At 42.5% G+C, this 16,805-nt stretch overlaps 1 non-coding gene across 1 annotated transcript; it reads left to right on the top strand.

Moving 5' to 3' along the window:
- Window positions 1–15,970: 15,970 nt before the first annotated feature.
- Window positions 15,971–16,077, top strand: LOC141610164 (small nucleolar RNA R71). Its single transcript, XR_012528060.1, has one exon. It is a non-coding gene; the product is annotated as a small nucleolar RNA R71 (small nucleolar RNA).
- Window positions 16,078–16,805: the final 728 nt, after the last annotated feature.

The raw sequence follows: 16,805 nt of genomic DNA, 5'->3' as shown, positions 1-16,805 counted from the left end.
TGGTATGAAGAAACAGTGGTAATTGAATAGATGAATTAGATTTTAGTTAAATGTATAAAATTCATTTAAAAGGAGGGAGTATATATATAAAACAAACCAAAACTACACGTTGCACAGGCTTGGCCGTGGAAGTGCTAGGGGGCCAAAGGGCTACTAGAGAAGACTACTGACTTGAAAAGTATGAAAGTATGAAAGTCGTCGTCTGTTGTGGGTGGAAGTGCCGTGGAAGTGCTAGGGGACCAAAGTGCTAGGAAAATGTGGCAACAAAACCTTCTTTTTCTTGAAAAATTAGTGGATTACATCATGGGTCCCTTTCTTTAGAATCGAGAAGCAATATATAGTGAAATATTGTTATGAACTCATATCATTATGATTACCCTTTCTTTAGAATCGACCTCACCGTTGGAGTAGAAAAGCTCTTTGTCTATTACCACTCGAGCTAACTCTTGTTCTTTATCATTATTGTTTCTAATCAACCAAAATTCCAAGAAGTGGTCACTGGAGACGACTTTGACTTAAAAATATGTGATGAAGACTTTGACTTAAAATACACATTGACTGATGACTACTAGACCTGACAAACAGATCGGGTTGTGTCGGGTTCGTGTTCGTGTCACGTGTTGTGGGTGCCAGGAAAATGTGGCAACAAAACCTTCTTTTTCTTGAAAAATTAGTGGATTACATCATGGGTCCCTTCCCTATAAGTACTGTAACAAACAAACAAAACTAAACTAGACGTTATGCAGATTTGTGAGTAGAATGTACGCTTAACGACGGGGCGAAGACCTTGACTTAAAATACACATTAACTGATGACTATTGGACCTGGTAAACAGATCGGGTCGTGTCGGGTTCGTCTTCGTGTCACGTGTTGTGGGTGCCAGGAAAATGTGGCAACAAAACCTTCGTTTTCTTGAAAAATTAGTGGATTACATTTGTTCATCCTAATGCATTGGAGCTAAAAATTTTGATATTTCTTTTGTACGAGTAAATATCTTACGGCTTCCAAACCTTAGGAATTGTCGCATTTATTTTTGGCACTAGGATTAAGGAATGTAAGAGATTGTGAATGGAGTTGGGAGTTGTTTAGACCAATTTTTACGCAGTCTAGAATCCGGCTAGGGTATTCCAGTATGGTGAGGTTAACTAATATCATCCTATTATGATGGTATTTTGGTCATACCTTTACAGGGTTTTATTATAAGTAAAAAGAGATAAATTAAAAGTAAAGAATAATAAAAGAAGACATGACACAAAGATTTATACGTGGAAAAATACTTAAATGAAAAAAAAATTACGGGCACTAAACCAGGAGAGAATTTCACTATGTATTTTGCAAATGACAAAATTCAAAGCCTATTCAAGGTTAGAAATGTATTCATACTGTGATATTTTCATACATTCATTACACGGATAGTTCTTTGCGGAGGAAGGATTGTTGGGGTGGTGGTGGTGGTCAGGCAACTCGAAAAAAGTTCTAAAATTTCAACAAAAAACTTTGAAATTTTTGCCCTTTGGCATGGGCGAGCGCCCCCTCTAGCCCTCCCCTAACTTTACCATCACTGATTCTCATGATATGGTTAAGGTTTACATTTCTTTTCCCAAATGTCGCTACTTTTCTCAAAAATTATTTATGTGGCTCATATATCTCTTATTCACGAGTTTATTAAGCCACAATACGTTTTTCTAAAATCGTAAATCTCGAAACGACGGTCATTTTGAAAAAGAAAAAAAAACATTTTATGAATGTATGCCCAAACTTTCTTTAACGACTAAACTTTGTCAGATTGAAGAACTCGTAAAGAGGACAATTTAATTGGGATTAATTTTGAAAGGAGAAAATAAAGACAATAAAAGTGGAATGGAGAAGCAATATATAGTGAAATATTGTTATGAACTCATATCATTATGATTACCCTTTCTTTAGAATCGACCTTACCGTTGGAGTAGAAAAGCTTTTTGTCTATTACCACTCGAGCTAACTCTTGTTCTTTATCATTATCGTTTCTAATCAACCAAAATTCCAAGAAGTGGTCAATGGAGACGACTTTGACTTAAAAATATGTGATAAAGACTTTGACTTGAAATATATGATGACTTTAAGTTGTGTGTGCCTGCTGAAAACACGTCTAATAAGTGTCTGACATACATATGAATTTTAGATAAGGAAATACCTCGTTGATTGTTCATTCTTAAGGAGTTAAATATCTTCAAAAATAATATTAACGCATTACAATTCAACTCAACTATAAACCGTAACAAATAAACCTGGAAAATGAGTCAATCGGGATTGGGTATATGTCGGATCAGTATGCCATGTTTAGTCACTCGATTTTCCCCCCATTTACATTTTCATTTGGGAAAATTTACCTGAATTATAATTTGAAATTCAATGTGAAGCATAATATAATTATACATGCACTACTTTAATTTTACAGTAATTATAGTGGAAGACGGTCGTCTCACGGTGTGAGACGGTCCCTTAATGTAAAAAGAAGGCAAACCAATTAGCAATTCCTGCATATACCTACTGAATAGATTACACAAATTAGGCCGAATTCTAAGGTTTTAGCGTATTTGGGCGAGAAAATTGAAAGACTTTAATTTGTAAATAATGGTGATAACCGGTTTTTGCCGTCACTTCCGGTACCAAAAACTATTTGTAAAGTAACCCAATTTAAGTAGTATAAATCGGGGTCGAACCACAAGGATGGTGGGGTTAGGCTACAAGTCTATTGTTTAGTTTTAGTTTAGTCGGATGCAAAACATGTGAATGAATACTATGCTAACAAAATAATCTAAGAATATCAATTAAACAAACAAACAAGCACGAAGACAAAGAGAGTAAATGCTAGGGTTTCGGGTTCATTTAGGCAGGGAGAGGGAGATGCAAAAGTCTACGAGAATTGGGTCACGATTTCGGTCAAGGAATCGAAGCTAGTTTCCTAGTCATCTTAAGCTCACCATAAAACTTTCATATTATGTCAAACTCATCACATACATGCTATCAAACACTCTTATTCACTCTCATGTAAAGAAATGTTAAGCAAAATTCAAAGAAAGGTAAGAACTTTCATTCACCCATTTCATCGAACACCATCAATGCAAGTATGTAAAGACTCGATTTTTAACCCATATTCAAATGTAAACAACTCATTATCATCCCTCAAGTTTACCCAAACTCCCCCTTTAACCCTAGACTAAATCTACTCAAACATAGTTGATGGTGTCAAGCTATACCTCGCAAGTGCACGATTTTATCGTTGTACACTATTAAGGGTCGATCCCACAAGGAGTTGAAAAGATTACTAATTGTTCTAATCCGATCGTTTAGCTAAGTCGAAAATAAAGATGAGGTTGTTATACTAGTGCTACCTAAAACAAAATGAGAAACAAACTTAACAAAAGCAAGGAAAACAAGCAAGAACGAAGGATAAGTTGTATTCAAATGATTAAACGGCCTAAGACTCGGTTCTTCCCAAACAATTCGCAATTCCACATAGTTAAATCTCTAGGCTAATCACAAGGGTAGTTAGGTGAGGAGGTGACGGCTCTAATTCGCCTAAGACCCCCCTCTCGGGTTCGAAATAGGACACTAGCACTACCCACCAACCCCCCTCTCGGGTTCGAAGGTCGGAATCCCTAACTCAATACCCGACTACCCCAAAAACATGCATTTTCCCAAGATAGTCCGATATTTGCTAAGGTCATTAAGCCCCATCAATTCCCGGGTCATCCCACTCCCTCTCTCGAGGGTCGATTTCAAACGCTAATCTAGAGGTGTCCTACCCGGTTCTCCTTTCGGTCTCAACCGAGGTCAACAATAGGGTCAAATCTCGGGTATCCAAATCACAACCTAACCAACTCTCGTTGGTGGTCAAGGGTCGTAAGTCGACACTACCCAAAAGTCAACCCATAACCCAAGTCATTCCTCTAAACTACCCTCACCAATTTTCCCAAATAATTAGCCTTTATGAAATTCAATTAATGAAATTACTCATGTTGGGTCAAACCGAGCCCTAGTGGAAGACTACTCACTAATCATGGTCCTAATTGCAAAATAAACAATAAAGATGGAAACTTTGGTCACAAACATGGTGAGAAGGTGAATCTTACTACTAAACATGCAATAATCCAACAATAGTTGTAAAGAAAGGTGATTTAATCTAATAACAAGGGTAATTAAACCTAAAGATGCAATCTTTAACCAAATCAACTCAAAGATTAAGTCTTTGAGGACAACTATCCAAGTATGAACAAATGAAAGAGAAACAAAGGAAAGATGAACAATAAAAAGATGAACAATGATGAGAATAACAACAACAAACAAACAACAACAATTTAACATAAACAATCAAACAAGCATGAAAGAAGAACAAAGTGTAAACAATTGAAAATAGGGAGAGAATTAATACCAACACAAATGCAAAAGAGGAATTTGGAATAGAAATAATAAAGAAGGAAATCCTTCAATCTTCTTACAAACCCAAATTCAAACCCCAATTAATTGAAGAACTAGCTTAATTAGGGAATGATTAGTGAAATAATTAACAAAGTTTGAAACTTGGAAAGGGAAATAATTCAGATCTAGGGTTGTGTGCAAAAGGGTTTAAGGAGAGGGGTATATATAGGTTACACAAGGATTAGGACCGAAATTGGAAATGGGCTTTGAAACACGTATATGCACTCCCGCCGGTCAGTCCGCCCACGGTCATTTGACCGGCTGGGAGTTTCCTGGATTTTTGGTTGAAGTTTTGAAGTCATCAGGTGTGCACGGCCGGTCAACCGGCCGCCGGTCCCTGACCGGCTAGGGCACCCTTGACTTCAATCTTGACTTTTGGCCTTTTGAGAGACTCCCAGCCGGCTAGCCGGCCGCCGGTCATTTGACCGGCTGGGAGTTTCCTGTAACTTTCTTCATTTTCTTTGTCTTCAAGCTCATAGTGTCTTCCCAGCCGGTTAGCCGGCCGCCGGGCCACCGGCTGGGGATGCTTCTCCATACTCCTTCCTTCATTTCCTTGTAATATGTACTCCCAGTAAATGGCTAGCCATTCGCCGCCTACCTACTGGGGTGCTCCTCAAAGATAATTCCCTTCATCTTTCATGCATAGCTTAGAAATCCCGTCTTTCTAGCTTCGTTTCGCCCGTTCCCGCCTCAATATCTGCAAGGGGGCCAAAGTGTCATAGTAAAGGGAATCGGGACTAGAAACGAGAGTAAAGGGGGCACAAAACCGCCTTAAATGGGGTCGAATAAGCATGAAAATAGAGGGGAAAAAGAGTGCAAAATGGTCCTATATCAAACCTCCCCACACTTGAACCTTACTCGTCCCCGAGTAAGTCCTCAACCAATTGCACAAAGCATTATTATGATAGATATGGAGAGTGGATGCACAATATAAGCATCACTCAACTAAACTATTACTTAAGCCGATCGAGTATTAGCGCACTCAACGCCCCTTCAACTCACAATTTGACACCCATGAGGGGAGAGTGCCCTATTGCAAGGCAAGTTGGGTCTTGCTACAAAACTTTCGACACATTCATCATGAAAGCACGTAATCAACAAGTAGAATGCATCTAACAAAATGATCCACTTTCCTCATCTAAGTGGCCGAATTTTTCAAACAACAAAACACGGTTTAGGTCGGGAGTACCGTCTCAGAAGCGCCAATTGAGGTGCCAATCCCCTAAGTATGACTCAAGCAACCCTCGTGTGACCAATGCTCAAGAAACAAATTCAAGAGCGGGGAAAGGGAAGAAAGGGGAAGTCCGTTGAGAATTACAAAACCGACACAAGATTCAACCAAAGGACCCATGACTAAGGAGACCAAGGCAACGACATCCTCACGGTTTTCCACTCGTCACTCAATGAAAGAACAAGGTGATTTTTGTGACAAAAAGGTAACCAAAATCACTCAACTAACTCGACTAGCGAAAACGTGCCCGCAATCTAATATGTAACACCGTACTATGTCCAATGAAATGCAAACAATGGGAAAATGCACAAAACATGAAGCAAGGGTTACAACGGGGCTAAGAAGAAGGCCGAAACGGGATTGGTGCACGCACCATTTGGACATGTGGGGCTCAAATCAAGAATCGTCGACACATCACATCCCATCTCTTATTGCAACACATGAGACACGTCTATGCCCTAACATAGCAATGATGACCAAAACTATGCAAAAATTGCATAAACCCAACTCAAGTAGGAAAAATTTGATAAAACTCCTTTTATTTCAACAAATGGTAACGTCTACACCGTAACAACGACTCGGTTTCCCAAGCCATGCAAAAAATGTGTAAACCCGACTCATCCTTGGAAAAAAATCAATTTGCCCTTTTAATTAGCAACGGCTTTTTCTACCCCTTTGAATGATGAGTAGGGGTGTTGCTATGCCTTTTTCTTTTCTTTATAACATATATACAACATGACTTACTATATTTTTTTTGATTTTTCAAGACTTTTTCACTTTTCTATTTTGCTTTTTCATTACAATTTACAACCTCTTATTTATATACAACACCAAATGTAGACAAGGTTTTTGACCCAATGGACTTGTACTTCGTCCATCACCAAATTCCGACTCCACCACCTAGACACTTCTACAAATCATGACCCATTCTTGATTAAGGAGGGGTGTTTTTGGGATGTAGCTCTTTTAGTGGGTATGCCAAAAGGAATAGGCTAAGGCTCAGAGGGGTGAATCAAAAAAGGAAATCAATGCAAGGGAGAAAACATGGCTATTTGGCTAGTGTGAGGTTCATAAAAACTGATTTTTGCTTCATATCATGTGCACAAAAATGTAATACAATTTCATGGTCTAAGGACGATGCGACACACTTATGCGTAATGATGTGACACGCCTCGCGAGGAGGCCTACTCTCAAACCTAGATGAGGGCGGGGTATGAATGTACCCACCCTAGGAGGCTCTACCCTTACCTTTGAGTAGCTAAGTCGAGCCAAAGGTCTAGTCTACGGCCCTAGGTCTCACAAGATCGGTCTAGACTCATTGGTCAAACCCTCCTTCCTCGGCTAACTAAGAGGCCACGGGTGCGAGTCACGAGGAGGGGAAAGGCACAATTGGGCACATAAGCTCATCATGGGGGTACTTGGTTCCCTTCCTTGACCATGTTCTTCCTTAAAAACTTATTTACAAACTCAATGCAAAAGAAAGAAATGCAACAAGTATTTACATGTGAACAAATGCACGCGGAAATTTAAATAAACATGAAATGAAACGTGCAACAAGTTGGCTAATCCTAGCAGCACATCAACACCACAATCCAATAGTTCCCCGAAGGAACATCCAAGGCACAAAAAACCCGTCCTCCTCCATATTATACAACGATATAAAAAGAGAGAGAATGGAAAAGGGGAAAGAGATAAGAACGTGTATACCAAGCGATCTTCTAGTCTCCCTTTTTGCCTCGAACGGTCAATGCCTATACCAATGGTTAGCCAACAAACAACATATATATACAATGCATTTTTTTTTAATTTTTCAGAAATTTTTCAATTTTTAGGCATTTTCTTGAATTTTCTTAAATTTACAAACATATAATGATATGAACAAATATAAACAATATTCACAAAGTGGATATTTCCCTCCCCACACTTGAAATGTACATTGTCCTCAATGGACAAAAGCATAGGGAGTGAATGAGAAAAAGAAATGAACATATTTTTTGATTTTTGATTTTTGAAATGAAAATAACATTTTTTTGTGATTTTGTTTTTGAAAAAATAAAAAGACATATTTTTGTTGATTTTTTGATTTAAGAACTCCCTCCCCACACTTATTTATTTACATTTCTTCCAAATGGAAATAAATGTGTGGAGGGATTTCAAATTAAAAGCATGTTTTTGTTTTTTTTAGGCCCTCCCCACACTTATTTATAGACATGGGAGGGCAATTTAGTGAAAGAAAATAAAGTGTTTTTGGTGATTTTTGTTCATTTTTCAATTTTTAGTTGGTTTTTTTTATTTTTAAAATGCAATGCATGCTCTATTCTATATGCAAAATTGAAATGACAATGCAAGTTATGCTAAGTGAATGCAATTACTACATGTGACAATATATTACAAAATTGAAATCTAATGCAATCCTAAATGATGCAACTAAATGAATTATCAACTAAATGCATGCGAAAAATTTAAACATGAATGAGAAATTTGGATAAAGGGGAGGGATCGTACTTGTCATTTGGATTGAAAAGGGGAGCATACCGACGGCTTTGGATTGGAAAGGGAAGAAGAAGTGGAGCCCTCATTACTAGGCTCTACTCAAAGTCATCATCACCCTCACCGTCTCCATCATCATCATTACCATCACCATCACCTTGAACTGCCCCGAACTCGGAGTCACGGATGAAATCGTCCGTGTTCAAGTGGACATCCGAGCTAAAATCCTCCATGGCTTGGCTCATACCAACAAACATCTCCGGGTGCCCTCCGGCACCACTAGACCCGCCCTCTTGGAAGATTGAAGGGGCACCCCCGAACCACCTCGCGTCATGTCCCTCCCCTTGGGTGGTAGGCGGGGTGGGAAAGACCGGGGCACTAAAATAGTCGGGCCGCAAGTTAATATCTCCGTAGCGGAAGGTCCCATCTTCCGGATGTCCGCCATCCGGGAATAAATAGTAGGAGGGGTGAAGGCCGGAGGGGTGTTTGTATTGGTTCCTCATACAATCATCATAGACCGGGAATTGACCAAGAGAATGGTCATAGTAAATCCGGTCTAGCCTTTGTTGAAGCCCATGCCGCTCACTTGCGGCGTTTGTCATATTAATTTTCATCTCCGCCATGAAGGAAATGAGGTCGGCATGGAGAGGGGGCGATTGTTGTTGTTGACTGGAGGACCCCTCTCCTTGTTGGAAGGGCCCGGGGACAAATGGAGTAGTCGGTGTGGCATACCGCAAGGTAGACCTTGCGGGAATGATGGGTCGGCCACGAGTATACCGAAGATTTGGGTTAATTTGTTGTGGGATAGAGGGGTCTTCAAGATTTTCAATCTCAAGCAAATAATGCTCCGAGTTGGGCACCACTTTCATTTTGTCGGGGTTGGGAAGAGGGATAGAATTTCGATCAACTCCATCCACCCGAATTTGCCAATAGTCTAGGCCATCATTCGGGTGGGTCTTCAACCAACCGAGGTTGTGGTGGATATAGCTTTTGATGAACATTGTATCACCGATCATAAAACGCATGCCACTCAAGTTGACTCTCCGGTTGAGCCGCTTAATCAAATGGGTGATGAGTCCACCCACGACAACGGCCGTGTTAGAGGCCGGAGAATTGCTAAGCCTTTGCAAAGTGAGGGCCAAATGGTGAGCGATGTCAATTTTGAAGGTAGTTGGGTTGGAACGAAGGTAAGAGCCGAGGATTTCCAATTCCTCCGTTCGGAAATTATGATTTTCCTCTCGGCCAAAGATGGTCCAACCCATGTACCGATGCCACACCCGAATAGCCGCATTATGGACGGTGTTAGCGGCTCTCTTGACCCCCTTGATATCATCCAAACCCGAAATAGCCTTCCATAAGGCCCCATGGTCGAAAGTCTCGGGTGCCTTGTGAGGCGGGCTAGTGTCAAGCCCGAAATGGGATGCAAAGGTCGGGAGGGTCAAGGAGTAGTCCTTGTTCATCAATCGGAAGTGCAAAAAGGCAACCTTTTGGGTTTGGCGATGCTTGTCAAGACGGAGGGAACTCAAAAACTCCCAAGTAAGACGGGCATAGGTCCGCTCATGAATTGCATACATCATTTTCATACCCACCCCCTCAAATAATTCAAGAGTAACTTGATCTAATCCTAATTCCCGCATGGATTGTCGATCAATAAATCGGGTAGGGGCAATAGGGCGTTTCTTGAATAAGACAAACTTACCTTTCATCGTGATTGAAGTGAATTGGATATCCGGGAAGTCGGGATCGGAGCTCATGTCGGTCGCCGCCGCCGCTACCGCCTCCGCTTGTTGAAGTGCCAAGTCTCCTCTCCTCACTCTTTTCTTTGGGGCCATGTTTGTGATTTTAATGGTGGGTAAAAGGTTAGGAGGGAGGTTGAGGTGGTTGTTGGTGGTTGAGGTGGTGGTAGGGGGTGGTTGGGGTGGTTGTTGGTGGGAGTGAAGAAGGGTGGTTAGGGTTAGAGTGAGAGAAGAGGGAGGAAAAGTGTCGAGAATAATGAAGAATTTGGGGCAATTTCGTGTAAAATTAAGCATCAGTGTACTCCCAGCCGGTCAGGAGACCGGCCGCCGGTCACCCGGCTGGGAAAACGTGAAGATTTCAAATCTTTTGGAATTTTACAGAAAACTCCCAGCCGGTCAGAAGACCGGCTGCCGGTCACCCGGCTGGGAGGACACCCTTCTTTCAAATCCTTCAATATGCATTCCCAGCCGGTGGGCCGGCTGCCGGCCTGCCGGCTGGGACTTCCCTCTTAAGCCGACTTGTTGAAAATCCCTCATAAGCGTACCCCCAGCCGGTGGACCGGCTGCTGGCCTGCCGGCTGGGACTTCCCTTCAATCCATTTTGATACATTTCCAATTGTATACGCACTCCCAGCCGGTGGACCGGCTGCCGGCCTGCCGGCTGGGACTACTCTTCCTTGTGTTTTCGTCAAAATTCCATTAAATTTACAGGAACTTCCCAGCCGGTCAGAAGACCGGCCGCCGGTCACCCGGCTGGGACTCCCTTTCATCATGTTTTCTCCAATAAACCCTTATTCCAATTCCCGTCATTTATTGGCCTCGATTTCCGTGTTTTCGACTTTCAAATCCGACTCGGGACGTCGGATAAAGGCCAATAAATGGTCAAACGCTTGTTCATCAAACAAAAACCCCAAATCTTCAACAATCATGGCCGACAACAATCAAATTGACAAGTAGTATCCATCCAAAATTCCTCAAATTCTACCTAAATGCATGATATATACAAAGTTGCATGGGTTGCCTCCCATGTAGCGCCCTTGTTTAATGTCGTAGGCTCGACGGAGTTATGAATAATGATCAATAATTTGGAATAAAAGTGGCGATGGAGCTCACATTCTTGATAATAGGGGTTCCGGCAACATAGTGCTTGAGCCTTTGCCCGTTCACCTTGAAGGGTTGATCCCCATCGGATATTTCAACGGCACCATGTGGAAAGACGCGGACCACGGTGAAGGGTCCCGACCACTTAGACTTGAGCTTTCCCGCAAACAACTTGAACCTTGAGTTAAAGAGGAGAACCAACTCTCCCTCCTTAAACTCTCTCCGAATGATGGCCTTGTCATGAAATCTTTTGGTCCTCTCCTTATACAATCTAGAGCTCTCATAAGCCTCTAGCCTAAATTCTTCAAGCTCGTTGATGTCAAGTAGCCGCTTCTCTCCGGCGCTTTTCAAGTCAAAGTTAAGGAGGCGGATTGCCCAATGCGCCTTGTGCTCCAACTCAACCGGCAAATGGCAAGGCTTCCCGTACACCAACCGGAACGGTGAAGTTCCTATTGGTGTTTTGAAGGCGGTCCGGTAAGCCCACAATGCATCATTGAGCTTAGTAGACCAATCTTTCCTTGACCGGCTCACGGTCTTTTCAAGGATCATCTTGATTTTGCGGTTAGAGATTTCGGCTTGGCCGTTAGCTTGTGGGTGATAGGCAAGATTCCGCCTATGTTGCACCCCATGTTTCTTAAGTAGAGCATCAAGGGTCCTTTCCCGGAAATGAGTTCCACGGTCACTAATCACAATTCGTGGAACCCCAAACCGTGGGAATATGATCGTCTCCATGAGTTTGGTCACCGATTTCGCGTCACAAGTCTTTGTTGGGATTGCTTCCACCCATTTGCTCACGTAGTCCACCGCTACAAGGATATACTCATTCCCATTTGATGACGGAAAAGGGCCTTGATAATCAATGCCCCATACATCGAATATCTCCACTTCAAGTATGTAGTTCATTGGCATTTCATGCCTCTTTGAAATGTTACCACTTCTTTGACACTTGTCGCACTTTTTGACATAGGTGGCCACATCATGGAATAGGGAAGGCCAAAAGAATCCACATTGGAGCACCCTTGCGGCGGTTTTTCGCAAACTACCATGCCCTCCACTTGGCATGTCATGGCAATGAGAGATTATGGGTTGGACTTCTTCATTCGGAATACATCTTCTAATTATCCCGTCGGCACAAGCCTTGTAAAGGCATGGTTCCTCCCAAAAATATTGCTTAAGATCGTGAAAGAACTTCTTCTTCTTATGGGAGTCATAACCATGTGGGATGACCCCGGATACCAAGTAATTGACATAATCCGCGTACCAAGGGACATCCATCAAAGCAAGTGCGAACAAATGATCATCCGGCAAGGAGTCATCAATAGGCAATCCATCCTTACCCTTCACATGTAATAGCCGAGAAAGATGATCGGCTACCACATTTTCTACACCTTTCTTGTCTCGAATTTCAATATCAAACTCTTGTAGCAAAAGAATCCACCGAATCAAGCGTGGTTTTGACTCCTTCTTGATTAGCAAGTGCCTCAACGCCGTGTGATCGGTATGCACAATTACCTTAGAACCCACCAAATAAGAACGAAACTTGTTCATGGCATATATGACCGCCAAAAGCTCCTTTTCGGTGGTGGTGTAGTGTGATTGAGCTTCATCCAAGGTCTTGCTTGCATAATATATGGCATGGAGTTTACCATTCTTCTTTTGTCCAAGCACCGCTCCCACCGCTACATCACTAGCATCGCACATCAACTCGAAAGGTTCTCCCCAAGTGGGAGGTTGCATAATCGGAGCGGTGATGAGAGCTTCTTTCAACCTATTGAAAGCATCCAAACACTCATTAGTAAATTCAAATGGCACATCTTTTCCAAGCAACAATGTTAAAGGTCGGGCAATCAAAGAAAAATCCTTGATAAATCTCCGGTAAAAACCGGCATGCCCAAGAAAACTTCTAATTCCTTTCACATTAGTAGGAGGGGGTAAAGTTTTGATCACTTCAATCTTGGCTTGATCAACTTCCAAGCCTTTACTTGACACTACATGACCCAAAACGACCCCGGATGTCACCATGAAGTGACATTTCTCCCAATTCAAGACTAGACCACTCTCTTGACATCTTTTCAAGACTTTACCCAAATTAGCTAGACAACCATCAAATGAGGTGCCTACGACGGAGAAATCGTCCATAAACACCTCCATGATATTCTCAACATATTCAGAAAATATCGCAAGCATGCATCTTTGAAACGTAGCCGGCGCATTGCAAAGCCCAAAGGGCATGCGCCTATAGGCGAAGGTGCCAAATGGGCACGTGAAGGTGGTCTTTTCTTGGTCATTAGGGTGAATCGGGATTTGGAAAAATCCCGAAAACCCATCAAGGTAGCAAAAATGAGAATGTTGGGCAAGTCTTTCCAACATTTGGTCAAGGAAAGGGAGGGGGAAATGGTCTTTCCTAGTTGCCTTGTTAAGGCGCCTATAGTCTATACACATTCTCCACCCGGTTGTGACTCTTGTTGGAATGAGTTCGTTCTTATCATTGGTGACTACCGTGACCCCGCCCTTCTTCGGCACAACATGCACCGGGCTCACCCACGCACTATCGGAGATAGGGTATATTATGCTTGCATCATAAAGCTTCAACACCTCCTTCCTAACCACTTCTTTCATAGCGGGGTTAAGGCGGCGTTGAGGCTCTATGGAAGATGCACTCTCATCCTCCAAATGAATGCGATGGGTGCAAAAAGAAGGGCTAATCCCCTTGATATCATCAATTGAATACCCAATGACATCCTTGTATTTTTTCACAACATCAAGTAGTTTTTGAAGTTCGGTGTCATTGAGTGCACTATTGACAATAATGGGGTAAGTGTCATTAGGGCCAAGGAAAGCATGTTTAAGAGTAGAAGGAAGAGGTTTCAACTCCACTTGAGGAGGCGTAGATCTCTCCTCCTTTTTACCATCTCCTCTCAAGCTTTCAAATTCTTTGTCCGGGTCTTCTTCAATTGTAGCTTCCATAGCTAGAGCATATTCCCGGTGTTCCTTGCAATCCTTTACCTTGCCCTCAAGGAACCCTTGTAAACCCTTGTCTTCATCAAATTTCTTCATATCAACCCATTCTTCTACCACATCGATCATATAACAAGACTTTTCTTCCGAAGGCTCTTTCATAGCCTTGTTCAAAGAGAATTCAACCTTATCCTCACCCACTTGTAAAGAAAGTTTCCCATTCTTCACATCAATCATGGCACCCCCCGTAGCAAGGCAAGGGCGTCCCAATATGATGGGGATATTTGTGTCCTCGGGGATGTCCATTACATAGAAATCACATGGAAATGCAAGTTTTCCCACCTTGAGTGGGACATCCTCCACAAGACCAATGGGGTATCTTACCGACCTATCCGCAAGTTGGAGAGAAACCCTTGTTGGTGAGAGCTCATAACCCTTCAATTTCTTGAAAATTTTGAGGGGCATAAGACTTATGCTTGCCCCCAAGTCACACAAAGCCCTCTCAATATGCACGGTCCCAATCTTACAAGGTATGGAAAAACTCCCCGGGTCTTCAAGCTTTTGAGGAGCCTCATTCATGAGAATTGCACTACACTCCTTGGATAAGTTCACCGTGGTTGTCGGGCTCAAGGAGTTTTTGTTTGAGATGAGCTCCTTCAAGAACTTTCCATAGCTTGGAATCTCCTTTACGGCATCAATGAAAGGCATAGTTATGTTGATACCCTTCATCATATCCATGAACTTCCCATACTTTTGTTCAAGTTTGGCTCTTGCCAACCTTTGTGGAAAGGGAACCGGTGGTACATAAGTTCTTACCACTTGTTGTTGAGGCTCTTCAACCACCCTTGTTGGTTCATCAATCACCTTTGGAGTTTCCACAACAATTTCCACGAGTTCCTCTTCTCCCTCCTTTTCTTCAATTACCTTAGGAGGTTCAATCACAACTTGAGGTTCAATGACATTACCCGGTCTACTACTCTTCCTTTTCTTGACAAATTCCCGGTCTTCCAAATCTCTACCACTCCTCAAGTGGATAGCATTCATGGTTTTCGGATTTTCCTCGGTTTTACCCGGGAATTTCCCTTGGGAGGCTTGTAGTTGGCTCATTTGGGAAGCCAATTGGGAGATTTGGTTGTCCGTCATCCGTTGAGAAGCTTGCATTTGGGTTCTTAGTTGGTTGATGGATGTGGTTGCCTCTTCTTGTTTTTGAGTGGTATGGTTGATGAATTGCGTTTGAGAACTCATTAATTGCTCTATCATGAGCTCCACATTTGACTTTGGTTGGGTGGGTTGTTGGAATGGTTGGAAATTTTGTTGGAAAGGTTGGGTGTTTTGTTGGAAAGGTGGGTTGCTTGGTGGGTTGAGTGGTTGAAATTGTTGACTTGGTTGGAAGGTTCTTCCTTGGAAATCCGGTGGACCTTGGTTGAATGTTGTATTTTGCTTTTGAGCTTGAAAGTTTGGTTGTTGTGATTTTTGTTGGAAGGTTGGGTTTTGGACATTTTGAGAGCCATAGGAGAAGTTTGGGTGGGCTCTCATTCCGGGGTGATATTGGTTGTTGTTAAATGCTTGCTTGGCCGGACTAGACTCCCATATCCCGTTCACTTGCTCCATACAACTTCCATCTCCAACCACCAAAGGGCACTCATTGGGTGGGTGTCCTTGGTCTCCACAAAGCTCACAACTATAGACTTGGTTTCTCATAGAAGAATTGCTAGATGTTTTGCTTGAGCTCATCAAAGCAACTTGTTGCTTAAGCTCTTCTATCATCTCTTTCACTTCCACATTGTTGGCCGATTCGACCGTTGACTTCCCTTTCCTCTTGTGCCTATCATTGTTCCAATGAAAGGTACGAGAAGCCATTTCTTCAATGAGCTCTTTCGCCGTCTTGTGATCTATCTTATCCAATGCTCCCTTCCCCGAGCCGGAATCAAGGTTCATCTTCATCTCATTGTTTAACCCTTCATAGAAATTGTTGATGAGCTCATCATCCCCAATACCGTGGTGAGGACATAGTCTTTGGAGGCCCTTGTACCTCTCCCATGCTTCATAGAGGGTCTCATCTTCTTGTTGGGTGAACCCTTGGAGCTCACTCTTGATTCTTGCGGTTCGTTGGGGTGGGAAATACTTGTTAAGAAAAGCCTTAGAGACATCGTCCCAAGTCCGAAGAGAGTCGGGTTCGCAACTTTTAAGCCATTCCTTGGCACCTCCCCTCAAAGAGTAAGGGAAAAGCCTAAGGCGTACGGCATCCTCCGTCACTCCATTGGCCTTGAACATGTCACAACTATCCAAGAAATCGTTGAGATGCTCGTTGGGGTTTTCGGTGGCTCCCTGTGGACAGCGGGCCGCCCACGGGGGCGCTTGGTGAAGGGGCTCGAAAACAAGCGTTTGCATTTTGTAAGGAGTCGCCACCAATTTTTATGGGAAATTGGAACCGTTCGAATACCTCATGTCATGTCAAGACATAAAGTAGTGACATGAACACTAAGCAATCGTTACCCTTAGCATTCTATGTCTAGAATGACTCTCGTGGATGCCAATGAACACGGGTGCTCACGGAGATCTGGAGTAAGGGGTGAGGGTACGTATTAGGAAGCTCTTTTGATCGAACACCTAATCCCGCCCGCCTCGATAGCGGCCTCTACTAATGATTAGGGAAGTTATTTATACTTGATATATCGTCGGCTATATGCATGCAATGCAACATCCATTAGATTAATCCTAACATATGAATTAAGACTAAGTCGGTTGACATGTAATTAGCAAACAATTGGGTCGAAATTGGAATTAATATTGATTTACATGTGAAAACATTCAAGCAATAAAAGAAA

The sequence above is a fragment of the Silene latifolia genome, chromosome 10 (assembly GCF_048544455.1).
Source record: "Silene latifolia isolate original U9 population chromosome 10, ASM4854445v1, whole genome shotgun sequence".
Lineage (NCBI taxonomy): Eukaryota > Viridiplantae > Streptophyta > Magnoliopsida > Caryophyllales > Caryophyllaceae > Silene > Silene latifolia.
The sequence above is the reverse complement of the archived record's forward strand: the minus strand, read 5'-3'. Positions and strand labels throughout refer to the sequence as shown.